The sequence below is a fragment of the Podarcis bocagei genome, assembly GCF_964188305.1.
Source record: "Podarcis bocagei genome assembly, chromosome: 10".
Taxonomy (NCBI): domain Eukaryota; kingdom Metazoa; phylum Chordata; class Lepidosauria; order Squamata; family Lacertidae; genus Podarcis; species Podarcis bocagei.
This window is the reverse complement of record NC_138135.1, coordinates 21,428,030-21,441,872: the sequence shown is the minus strand read 5'-3', so window position 1 is coordinate 21,441,872 and position 13,843 is coordinate 21,428,030. Positions and strand designations below refer to the sequence as shown.

Genomic DNA, 13,843 nt, shown 5'->3' with positions numbered 1-13,843 from the left:
TTCTTTTGTTTGATCCGGCTTGCATGTAATGCTAAGCAATTGTTGAGTGCTACCTACACATGTTGGAATAAGCCTGCATTAAGCCAACCTCCCATCCGATACAGTCATACCTCATGTTACATTTGCTTCATGTTACGTTCTTTCAGGTTACGTCCTGCGGCGACCCAGAAGTACTGGAAAGGGTTACTTCCGGGTTTTGCTGCTTGCGCATGCACAGAAGCGCCAAATCGCGCCACACACCTGCACAGATACAGCGCTTCAGATTGTGCTCTTTTCATGTTGCGAACGGGCCTCCGGAACGGATCCCATTTGCAACCAGAGGTACCACTGTACTCATGTCTGGTTAGGAGAAAGACTTCTGAAAGCTTTAGTTTCACTTTCCACAAATCATGATTTGTGACTGCAGATGAACTTGAATTGTAGTTTAAACAAACTGGCCAGTTTCAAAGCAAGCCAATTTCAAAACATAGGTTATGAAAGCTCACTTATTTAGCTAACTAGAGTTTGGCTATGGGTTTACATGGGATTAAGATAAACAATATACCGGTATACCACCGGCCCATCCCGTAGGCCTTTTCTTACAACTCTTAGACTTCAGATTTTTTAATCACTTATTTTGAACCAGTTCCTGGTATTTGTGTGCAAATAATCAGTTTTGTATTTTAGGGCCAGAATGTTAAGGTTTGGGTTTGATACATTTCAGAAAACAATCCTCTTAACAATATTTTATTTTATTTGGAATTTGGAATTGGATTCAGGTTTAGGTTTAGGTTCGGTTTAAATAAATTTTTGTGTATCAGCTTGTTACCTGCCACTTACGCCTATTGTCTATTTCAACTGTCTTAATACCTTCACAATAAAGTCTCCAGGATTTTACATTACATTAAAATCAAGCTGGGGCATGTTCATTTGGATGAAAACTATATTCTGTGAGACATCATTAAACTTTCAGGCACTGTTAATGTGGCAGGTTTAACAGGACAGCCTTGATTCCTGGCCTTTTTCAATTAAATGCATTTAACAGTGTTGCCAGTTAATGGTAACCTTGTAGTATGAGCTTGTGTTCTTGCCTGACCAATTGACCTGTGTTGCATTCTACCTACGTTTCACTTCGGATCATCTTGCCTTGCTTTGTCAGCAAGCTGCTTGTGGCCCTGCTCTTTTGACCATAATAAAACTTTGATTCTTGATCCTTGTTAGGCCTGATAGCTCATAATGATAAACCATAAATATTTCTATTTAAATCTGCATTCCAGTCTGATTATCTTAAGGATTTAAACATTTACACTTAGGTAACCTTCATCTGTTAATAGCAGCTTTTTTGGTTTGTTTTCAGGTCTGATCATATTTTTAGGTCTTCTGAACAATTTTGTAGTAAATCTTTACATTTTGTAAATATTAAGTATCCTCTGTTGATTGTTCTTACTTACATTTTAATATGGACATGTCTGTCAAAGGCTGACTACCTTCGACTTTACTTTTGATACCTCTGCTTGTGAGTTTGCAAAGAAGCATTGTACTAGCACATATTGCCATTTCTGTAGGCCTGTAGATGCATGTGGCTTTTTTTAAAGACTGGTTTAAAATTATATTGAAATAATCTGTTTGACTTGGGCTGAAATGCACCCTGGTGAAGAGGCATGCAAGCTGGTGTGAAAACGTAAAGGTATTAAATATATTGGGTGCTTACCAGCTGCTCATTCTTTATACCCTGATGGGAAAAAAGTTAATTTTGGAAGAAGAAATGCAATCAGATTTTGTATGTATCATAGAACTTCCTGTGCCATATTTAGTTCTTGACATTGCCCTTTGTGGTTTTAGGTGAGCAGCGCATTCTGGTATTTAGAACTATCTTAGTGGGGTAAAACCTTCATCCTGCTCACATTTGTTTGCTTACAGTTCACACACTAACCAATAGCATGCTGCAGTGGTTTGCACTGTGGAAATTGCTGAGGATGCATTAAGCATAGTTTCTAACTTTGGTGCTTTTCATTTGCATGTTGCCTCAGTTTACAGCCATTCTTCTTTGTGAAGCACTAGATCTTGAAGTGTTGGTCTTTTTCTTTCTTTCACAGAATTTATTCAGTCGTCGCTTACTAATGAGGATATGAAAGCAGGATCTGATTAGCTTACTAACCTGTTTTTTTTAAAGTTTGGTTTCATATTATGGTTAATTAATAGAGACGGAACCACTGTTTCCCCATTTGGTTGTAGCAGAAACTGTAGTTCAGAGTTCTAACAGGATCTAATACAGGGGTGGGCAGACTTAAAGGCTGGTGGGATCTATTTTACTTGAACCCTAAGGTTCTGCTCACCTCACCCCTGGCCTAATAGAGACATTGGTTTCTGCATGTTCCCATGTTACCTATCCTACCTGAGGAAAACAGACATTGTCTATCAAGTTTTAAAAACACTTCTAAATCTTAAGATGAGAAGAAATCATATGTGCCTCATAGAACTGGCTTGGCAATTATCTTGATGTTATATTGAAGTAACTGTAGAAGCCAAGTAAAGTGAAGTGCTGTATGACTGCAGATCTGTAAAGAAGTATGTGCATGAGCTTCTCTGAATAAGTATATTTACTTTATACAGTGGTACCTCAGGTTAAGAACTTAATTCGTTCTGGAGGTCCATTCTTTACCTGAGGTACCACTTTAGCTAATGAGGCCTCCTGCTGCCACGCGATTTCTGTTCTCCTCCTGAAGCAAAGTTCTTAACCCGAGGTACTGTTTCTGGGTTAGCAGAGTCTGTAACCTGAAGCATCTGTAACCAGAGGTACCACTGTACAGTACTCAATAAAAGACTTGAAGATAAGTACAAAAAATGCACAGCATGCAGTAAACTTGCCCAGCTTGCTCACCTCCCCTTATTGCAGTTACAAAATTGCCCTGGGTGAAGTGTCTAAAATTGCTGTAGGTGAGTGTAAAATGTAAAATGTATGCAACTCTCTATCCTGGTGATTGTTCTTTCTGACATATGAAAATGAAACTTCCATTATCAGATGTGGTTGTTACAATTACAGTTTTGACATATTAAATTCTAACCCAGAAGCTTCAGGGTTTCTCAAATGATTGAAAATAAACAGAAAAAACTACAGCAATATTTCTAGATGGTATTTCAGGAAAACTTCTGACAAACTTTTGAACAACTCAAATTACAGCATTTAAATGAGTCAATAGACAGGCCAGCCCTTTGTTCAACCTTCATTGCACCTGTAGCAATAGATTAAGTATTTGCCATGTAAATGTTCGTTTTCAGGTTTCTACAAAGCAGGGAACAACCATAATATTTTTAATTAATTTAACAGGATTTATGTACCACTTAATCATCAAAACGTCTATGCAATTTAGATAATTCATTTTAAAGTTGCTATTATGGAATACTTTCTATTCATTTAATAAAATTTGCATATCACTGGACTGTAGAAAAACAATCTATCTCTGGGCTTCTGGGTAGATTCATAAAGGTCATGATATATAGATATTGATATTTGGCTGGATCTAGCTTCAATTTGGCCATGGCTTGCTCAGTGGCCTGTATGTTTTTCCAGTCTTGGTATATTTCCAGCCTGCTTTCTTTCCATACTTTAATCTTGAAATTTCTCAGTTGCCCTCAGAAATGGAAACTTTTAAAAAAAGTTTTCTTTAAAATTTTCTTTTATGCATTTTCATCTTTAATGTGGTTTAATGTGGTTGCATTAAGATACATCTTTGTTTACATAAGAGCATATGACATGCAACAATTACATAAAATTAAAATTAAACAACTATAAATACTCAGATAAATGTTAATAAATATATTAACAAAGTTATGTTGGAGTGTATCTATCAAAATTACTACAATCGGTACATATATGAAATGATATATAGTAATGTGTATTGCTTAGATTGCTGACCATAAGTAAAAGGTATTTTGTATCAATAAACAAACTAAACAATTGTCATCTAATAAAGATGCCAATGAAGAGGTTTTAGGTGAAAAAGATGGTTTATTGATCCTAGATTCCTAAGCATGCATTTATTACATCGGATTCTCCTCCATAAACTGTTTTTCTCATCTCTTTACCTATCCATAATAGGTTTTTGATGTTTGTCTTAACTGAACAAGATATTAAACATGAAAGGGAATGGAATAGTAGTTTTGATTTTAAAAAGCTAAAGCAATTAGACAGGCTAATTTAATCTGTCGTAATGAGTTTGTAGGTGTTTGCTTGCAAACCAAGCAAAGACCAGCTAACAAAATCTGAGACTGCTCTGTATAGACTTAATACAGAACATTCTTAAAGCCAGTTGACACATGCATGCCTGTCATTTTTAATCTCATCACTTGATTACTCAACACTTGATGGCATGATCCTACAGATAATCATCACTGTCTATTTATATTTTATTGAAAACTTGTGATTTTAACTAATCTCCTAGTTTTACTGACTTTTTTCTTAGTCAACCTGTGCTTCAGCATGGAGGAAGAGTGGGATTCAAAAATACAGAATAATTAAATGAAGCAGAATATACACTGACCACTGAAAAGCCCTTTGTTTGAGGTGATATAAGATGGTGGTTGATTTAGGATTGCTCAGTCACATGTAAGGACAGTAGTACCTTGGTTGTCAAGCATTATCCATTCCAGAAGTCCATTCGACTTCCAAAATGTTTGAAAACTAATGCACAGCTTCTGATTAGTGCAAGTGGCCTGGAAACAATAGCCAACAGCTGCATCGGACGTTCGGCTTCCAAAAAACATTTGAAAACTGGAACACATACTTCTGGGTTTTCAGCATTCGGGAGCTGAAATGTTTAAGTATCAAGGCGTTTGAGAACCAAGGTTCCACTGTGCTAGATTATACAGCTGTAAAGCCATTGAACATAAATGTGTTCAGTGCTCTATATTAGCTTGTTAAAAAACTATTCCCTCTGTTAGCTTGTTAGCTTCTTGCTCTGTGTTAGCTTGTTAAGAGATTATGGGTTTTGTTTTTGTAAATTAATGGACTTCATTTAACTGCTCCGTGGCATTTTTGTGTGTAAAATCTTTTTCCCCTGTCTTGTTGAGAGTTCTGCTTTCTACCTTGTTCTCTAAAACAAAGCAAAAAACACATTTCTGCTTTGCCACTCTAAATAGACATGATTTCATCAGCTGTGACTGTTAATTTTGTTTCTTATGGAAATTTAAATGGCATATGATTTTACTAAACACAATCAAGGTCTAAGATTGGTGTTCAGTTTCACTGCTCAAAGGCTGTGGCTGTTACTTTGATAAAAATTAGAGACATCTGTTAGTCACAATGGTTCTGATACAGTTTTATTGGCAAACTATGAGGGAGGCTTAGTGCTGGAATGATGTAAGAATCCTTGGAAGAATCCTTGCTGGGGGGGAGAAAACTACTTTGATTCGCCCCCCCCCTTTAATCATGATCATGGGATTCTGATTATGTAGCTCCCAAACCATTTAGAAGGCTTAGTGTTAACAGATCTAGGACTCTTTCCCCAATCTCATGAAGCATTTATGTAGTTGTAAAAGTCTTTTTAACAACATGGAAAAGCAGAACAGGACGGAAACGTCACATTTTTAACAGTCATTAAAATAGCTTTAGTTTCTTCTAAAAACTGAACCAGGGGAGGGACAAGGCTTGAACTTCAATTTGGGCACATCAAGACTTGGCCTTTGGAACCTATTTTCTTTTTTTTATAAATTTTTTATTGGTTTTTCAGTTTTTATAAACACAAACATTACACAATACAAAACAAACAAACACATAAACAAACATGTATAATTTCAAATCCTTTTTTCTTAAACCTTACTTCAGCGACTTCCCCGTACCTCCCCTTTCTGCATCCCAATTCGGAAATTTGTTTCAACAAATCCTAGCCTTAGTTTTATCGAATTTTCCCTTATTCTTTTCTTATACTTAGCCTTTTACAGCTGTAATCCCCTTATGTCCAAAACTTCAACATTTTAGCATTCATTAATTTTACAATATTTCTTAAGATAACTTTTAAATTTCTTCCAATCTTCCTCTGCCGTCTCTTTCCCCTGGTCACAGATTCTGCCGGTCATTTCAGCCAGTCCCATGTAGTCTATCACCTTCATCTGCCATTCTTCCAGAGTGGGTAGATCTTGTGTCTTCCAATACTTTGCAATGAGTATCCTTGCTGCTGTTGTAGCGTACATAAAGAAAGTTCTGTCTTTCTTTGTCACCAATTGGCCGACAATGCCCAAGAGAAAGGCCTCTGGTTTCTTAGGGAAAGTACATTTAAGTACCTTTTTCATTTCATTATATATCATTTCCCAGAAAGCCTTAATCTTCGGGCACGTCCACCAAAGGTGATAGAAAGTACCTTCAGTTTCTTTACATTTCCAACACTTATTATCAGGCAAATGGTAAATTTTTGCTAGCTTGACTGGGGTCATGTACCACCTATAGATCATTTTCATAATATTTTCCTTTAAGGCATTACATGCCGTAAATTTTATACCGGTGATCCACAACTGTTCCCAGTCAGCAAACATAATGTTATGACATATGTCCTGTGCCCACTTAATCATAGCTGATTTTACTGTTTCATCTTGTGTATTCCATTTCAACAGCAAGTTGTACATTCTTGACAAATTCTTAGCCTTAGGTTCTAACAGTTCTGTTTCTAGTTTTGATTTCTCCACCTGGAAGCCAATTTTCCTGTCCTGTTTATACACCTCCATTATTTGATAATAATGGAGCCAGTCTCACACTTTATCTTTCAATTTCTCAAAGCTCTGTAGTTTCAGTTTATCTCCTTCCTGTTCCAAAATTTCCCAATATTTTGGCCATTTGGCCTCCATATTGAGCTTTTTCACGGCTTTTGCCTCCATTGGCGACAACCACCTTGGGGTTTTGTTTTCCAACAAATCCTTATATCTAATCCAAACGTTATATAATGCTTTCCTGACAATATAATTTTTAAAAGCTTTGTGAGCTTTAACCTTGTCATACTATAAATATGCATGCCATCCAAATACATTGATAAAAAACCTTCCAAATCCAAAATATCTGTATTCTCGAGGAGCAGCCAATCTTTCATCCAGCAAAAAGCTGCTGATTCATAGTAAAGTTTAAAGTCCGGCAGGGCAAATCCCCCTCTTTCCTTTGCATCCGTTAAAATTTTAAATTTTATTCTGGGTTTTTTGCCCTGCCAGACAAATTTCGAAATGTCTTTCTGCCACCTCTTGAAACAGTCCATCTTGTCAACAATCTGCAATGCTTGAAATAAAAATAACATTCTAGGCAATACATTCATCTTAATAACAGCAATTCGGCCTAACATTGAAAGCTTCAAATTTGACCATATTTCTAAGTCCTTTTTAACTTCTGTCCAGCATTTCTCATAATTGTCTTTAAATAAGTTTACATTCTTGGATGTCATGTTAATCCCCAAGTATTTCACCTTCTTAACCACAGTCAACCCTGTTTCATTCTGGAACCTCTCCCTTTCAATAGCTGTTAGGTTTTTCTCCAACACCTTAGTTTTTTGTTTATTCAACTTGAATCCTGCAACTTGACCAAATTCTTGAATTAGTTCTAAAACCCTTTTCGTACTAGTGTCTGGCTCTTGTAAGGTGAGTACTAAGTCATCTGCAAAGGCCCTTAATTTATACTGTTTAGCTCCGACCTGGACCCCTTTAACCAGCTGGTCACTCCTAATCATATTCAGCAAGACCTCCAGGACTGATATAAAAAGCAATGGGGAGATTGGACACCCCTGTCGTGTCCCTTTTTCTATTTTAAATTCTTTCGTTATCACATTATTTACAATTAACTTAGCCTTTTGTTCAGAATATATTGCACCCATACCATTCTCAAATCCTTGGCCTACCCCCATCCCATGTAGATTCTTCTTCATTTGGAACCTATTTTCAGTGCTCAGACAAGTGAAAACAGTAGGGATGTCTCTGTATATTCCTAACACTTTGCTTACCACTTGTTACCACAAGCATTTCCCACATATCTGGCATTATCCAGACATCATTCCCAGGCCAAAGGATACAAGCTGCAGTTAAGTTTGAGCTCCTGTTTCTACCATTTCAGAATACTGGGAAGGAAGCAACACAATCCACTGGTATGAAGGATAGATTTAATTAGTGCCCAGTTCCTGGAAGGTGTCTTTCAACTTCCCCATTCAAATAAACCTGTGTTAAGTCAAACTTACTTGGAGAAAAGGTTGGAAGCTTAGAAATTCCTGTTGGCTATGTTAATTCATTTTGCGTTACATGCACTGTTGAACATAATGTGAAATTAAAAGTACCATAAAAAGTTAAGTGCCAGGTAACTCCACCGAAAACGGCCTTTAATGGGAGAACAAGCACGGTCCTAAATCTACTTGAACAGTTCTTAGAGGCAATTTTATACAAACAGAAAAAAGATTTTTGCTAGTGAAATCTGAAACATTTAAAAGTACAGTGGTAGCTCGGTTTATGAACTTAATCCATTCTGGAAGTCCGTTCTTAAACCAAAAACGTTCTTAAACCGAGACGCGCTTTCCCTAATGAGGCCCCCTGCCGCTGGTGCCCTTCCACTGTTCGGATTCCATTCTTAGACCAAGGTAAAGTTCTCAAACCAAGACACTATTTCTGGTTTTGCAGAGTTTGTAAACCAAATCGTTCTTAAACCGGACTGTTCTTAAACCGAGGTACTACTGTAGTTGCTTGCACTACTCATGACATTTAGTATCATATATTGGAAGGCTTAAAACTGTTCCTTTCAAATGATTTTACATATATATTAGGATGCGAGTTAGGTTTTTGTTTCCTAAAGTTTCTGCTGTATTTTATTATTCTGAATAAAAACATGGTAATTTCCTTTTGTGTACTCTGTGATTAACTTTGGAGTTCTATGTTAGTATGAATTCTGTGCATGGTGAGCATTTTTATTTTTACCTGCAAGAAACAAAAATAGATGGCTTATGTGACTTTAATATGTTAGATGCTGAAATTTTGTGGAATATCAACAACTTTGGCTCCCTTCCTAGTTGCATTGAATTTCCTAGTTGCATTGAATTTGACCCAAATAAAAATAGCAGTGAGTAGACAAAGGGTGAAGGTTATTGGAAGAATTTTGTTATCATGTCAGTAATATTTTGGCATGGGCATTGCTCTGAACGATGTAGTAGCGTACAATGAAAGTGCTTCACTTGTGATAGTGTGTTCTCCCAATTGTGTTGTGCCAGCACTAAAATTATATCATTAATGCAGTTCTTTTAGTCTGCATTTTTGTATGTATCTTTAAATGTTTGTTACTCAATGAGCCCAGGTGATAGTGCTAGAAAAAAAAAGTTAAAATATAAAAAGAAGTATTTTTGTGGTCGTGACTGACAGTGATATTCTGCATTGGTTAGAGCTAGTGGGTTAAGGTTAAGCCTGTAAAAGTTTGGATTGTAATGGGGGCATATAGGGAGGAAAAGCTGTTATATTTTGTTGAAGCTGCTTTGTAGCCGATTGTAGCAGTCTTGTAAATAAGCCCATGAAAGTTACTTACATGTGGCAGGTGGAGAGGATAATTTCTAGCCAGGGTGAGGGCTGGTTGAAGTGGGATGAAGAGCTCTGCCCCTTACACTTGTATGCATGGCAACCTGCTTGATTTCTATTATGTATGTAGAGAAGTGATAGATTTGCCAACCTACTCACTCAGCTGTGCAGTTCCTTGTCAGCTTATGGCTACTAGGCAAGTCTTAAATGTGCTGAAATATAAGGCTGGATTATAGTTAGGTACTTAATATATACTGAGCTCAATGTTCCCAGCTGAAGCTCTTGATTTTCTCATGGTGAGCAAACTGGCAGTATACCCTTTTGGAATAATTTTAAGTTAAATAAACCATAAGTACTATCTGAATTTGAAAATATCTGTTGTTGAAATACAAAACTTTCCAGTTGAACTTGAAATAAGTCATAATTGTAACTCGGGCATTGAAAGCTGCTTGACAGTAGCGTTGTTTCTTTTGACTAAATCCACTTTACAGATTTAATCCTGTTGCAGAAAGGATTTTAATGAGGCTTCTGAAAATATAGTAAATGTAGCAAATTCTTGGAATAAAGTTGGAATAAGCAAACAAAGTTTTTGCAAATTGCATGTTGCTGAAAAATCACTTTGCAGAGATCCCATAGGGTTCACTTTTTCATGAGATGTGATATACAAATTTAATAATCATAAACCTAACCTACATGTGTTGGCTTTTATTGGCATTGGTTTGGCAGGTCTTGTGGCCAAACTTCCATCATGGGGTGGATGTGATGCCAACTCACAGAAGGCACTGTACTGGAAGTGCAGATGACCACGCCAAGCGACCCAAATCTTGTATTTTCTCTGTGCTGGTGCTACTTTAAGTGGGTTGCTTCACATTACTGCATGATAGGGTGTGTCCTGGGTAGCAGCTGTATAGAACTTGTGATTGTACACAAAACTCTGAGGATTGTTGCTGCAGGTCATGTATTTTCTGTTTCTTGATAGGTAGACAAGCAGCGCTGTCTTACAGCTGCTGACACTGCGGCTGGCTGTAGACTACCCTTTGCGGGAGTTAGTACCGGAGGTGGTGTTAAGAGCGGCAATGATTCATTGTGTATTTATGGTGTGCTTTAGCTGGCATTAGTGGGATGTGATCACATATTCACAAATGGTCTTGTGGTGTTTTAACAATGGTTATAGCTGCTGCTTCTGCTACCACTAGTGTTTATTCAGTAAACATTTGTAGTAGAAATTGTGCATCACAAGTTGTGCTGTTAAAATATGACTACGAAGATGAAGTCAAGTAGTTTGAAGCCTATAGATGTCTTTTTATGTTTCTGGCAAGATGCCTTTGTGCATAGTGATAAAAAAATGCACATCTGACTGCCTAAGATGTGATTACAAAGCCACCTATGCTCCAATTTTTCCCGAAAGTTTTATTTCTAGGATATTAGCCATGGAGATCAGATTAGCTTCCCTAACATCGCATAGGACAATTGTTGTGAACTGCATGCCAACTTTTGCATTCCAGTGTTATGTAACACTTTATTGCTTTTTGAAGGAACTTAGAGGACTCGGTTGTGTAACCAGTGTTGTAGAGATTGGCATGGTAGCCGTTTGCCCTTAACATATAACGTTTCTTTTAAAAGGTATGGGATTTGTTAGCCTGCTTCATAATAAATGCAAAATCAGACCTCTAATATAATACCTCTTATCCCTTCTTGAAGTGATATATTTATATAATTTTGAGGTTGTAAAGGATTCTTCACTCTAGTAACACATTCTTCTGCAGGATGGCCGATACTTTCCATCGTTCCTGGAAGAGGAAAATACAGATTCAGTCATCCTTTTGAATACTTATTGGGGAGCAGTGAACAGAATGAAAACTCATTAGCATTTAATACTTTGCTTCTTTATATCTGGCAATTTCAGTTTGTCTTTAAGAATATATTAATGCGCAGTTCAGAATAGTAAACACAGTGTGTCTAGAAACTTCTTAATTCTTTGGAATTTCAGAATTCTTTTTATTTCATACGCAATATTCAGCATAAACTTTAATTATTTCTCTATTTCTTAGCATGTAATATACACAGTTTAGCTGTGACAACTAAACTGCAATTTGAAAGGCAGGCATTATGGTTGTGGTAGGGCTGGTCATTTATATTTTAAAAGAAAAATGCTAATAGTGTTTGTTTTCATCTTCCCCATTTCTTCTCACATTGAGATTTGCAACTTGTCTATGTTGAATTATACCATCTTCAGAGATTCACAAAAGACTTAAGTGGGGCAGAAGGAAGGTAATAAGCAGTGTTAGAAATTAGCCAGGTGCATTTTGCTACTGGCGTGGGTCTAGTTGCGGCCACATGAAATCCATATTGTGATATTGGTTCCATAATTTTTGATCATGCATGCAGTATGCAAAAATCCCAGTGTGTTAAAAACTGTGAAGCTAGCCAATGCCTCTACTTAGCTCCATCCTTATTTCAGACATTGTGACATAGCCATATATCACAATGTTGAAAACCAGATATCGCCCAGCCCTAATCTCTAGATGCCAGGTTGGTGACTGATATCTCCAGCTTTCTTAACCAGGTAAGCAGAAGAGCTTATTTATGTTTTTATAGCCCACTTTTTTATCCAAGGAGTACATGCTTTACCCCCCCCCCCCATTTAATCTCTACAAAGACCCTGTGAGGTAGGGTTAGAGGCCCAAGGTAACTCAGTGAGCTTCATGACAGTGGGGTTTCAAATCCTGATTTCCCAGGTTTTAGTCCAGTACTCTGACCACTTCACCACACTGGCTTCCTAGAGTACTTCTGCTATGGGGAGCTATATAAATTAAGTAGGTAAATAAATGTGGGGAAAATTTCACTTAGAGAAGGATCTGAAATATTTTCTTTGAAGCTTGAATTTGTTTTATTCTGGATTATTTTATTTGATGTTTTAATGTGTTGTAAACAGCTTTGAGATTTTTTCCCTTTAAAATATTAAGTGGTATAGAAATGAAAATCATCATAATCACACCACTTTAAAAAAGGCACCTAGACATCCACTGTGGCAACCGTAACCTAGGTTTAAGGTTCTGTTTGATGATTAGCTTATATATTTGAGTTCCTAACACTGGTAATAAGATGTAGGGACTTGATTATATAGGCTCCTTGAACCATGACAACCTACAGAGTTCTGGTTTTGAATCCTGAGAAATAGCCTCCAAACTGTTCTCATTCAGGCTTTTGAAAAATAGAATGGCGCAAAACCAAGGACAACATGTGCCTTAAAATACAAAGTAATGAGAAACAGACTTCTCTGTTGGTAAGACTGTGTATGAATAATATCCTAGGTATCTTGCTTTATGATGCATTTAGGTCATATTGTTCATCCTTAACAGTACTGACATTTCCTGGTCATTCTCTTGTTCTGTCCAGCATTCTTGCAGAATAACCAGTCTTTTACTTTGAATTCTCTTTCATCCTTACTGCACTTCATGTTTTCTTGTTTACACCCCATTCAGAAATATATAAAAATGCTACATGGCGCAATAATTAAATACTTCAGAGATGCAAAACCATATCCTTTTGGCTTCCTTATCATTAGGCCTTATACACAATTACCACAGCAAACCTCTGAGTTATTCATAACACCAAATGTCTCTTATGGTTATGCAAGCTAAAAAAATAATGCCTTTGGACACATTAATCCACTAATCCTTACAACCACCCTGTAGGGCATATCAGTATTTTTAAAAACTCAGTTTGGAAGGACAGGTGAAAATGTATAATCTGTTTTTACTTGAAAGTAGTCAGGACAATTTAAGAGATTTAGAAGCAGGAATACAAACACTGCAACCACCTAAACAAGTATTTATTTTATTTATGGATTGCTTCCTGTTAAATAACTTTGAGATCTTTCATAATAAAAACAGCAACAATAAAAGCACATAAAAATAATTTCAAGCATTAAAAACAATATGACATCTGCCATTGACTGAAATAAAACAGTAAAACCCACACTCAAAATCTAAAGCATACTAAATTGCAGCTTTCAGGCATAGGATATCGTACTGTGACGTAGAAAGGAGGCCTGGCAAGAATAAGGCTTTCAGGTGCTTCTTGAAGCATGAGAGAAATTGGTCTAGACCAGTCTCCCTAGAGAGTGGGTTCTGGAGCTGTTTTCCAGCTGAAAACTGAATTCCACTAGCACAGGAAAATTCTAAATGGGACTCTTTGTTCCCTACATGCAAAGGGGTAAGCTTGTGCTGAAGCTCAGAGCTATCCAGTTAGTTTTTGCCTAGCTACCAATTGGTGGTAGCAGGCTGTGGGGGAAGAGGTGTTTCCAGTTCTTTTTTAAATATTTATATTAATTATGGTGATTTCA

At 36.8% G+C, this 13,843-nt stretch overlaps 1 protein-coding gene and 1 long non-coding RNA gene across 2 annotated transcripts in view; one reads left to right on the top strand and one right to left on the bottom strand.

Moving 5' to 3' along the window:
* Positions 1-13,843, top strand: part of WNK1 (WNK lysine deficient protein kinase 1) — a 110,673-nt gene that overhangs the window by 14,651 nt on the left and 82,179 nt on the right.
* The window catches only part of LOC308595874, a 28,602-nt gene that overhangs the window by 12,971 nt on the left and 1,788 nt on the right, over positions 1-13,843 (bottom strand). Inside the window, exon 2 of the long non-coding RNA XR_014012160.1 lies at positions 11,178-11,285. This is a non-coding gene — a long non-coding RNA (uncharacterized lncRNA). The remainder of the gene's footprint in view (positions 1-11,177; positions 11,286-13,843) is intronic.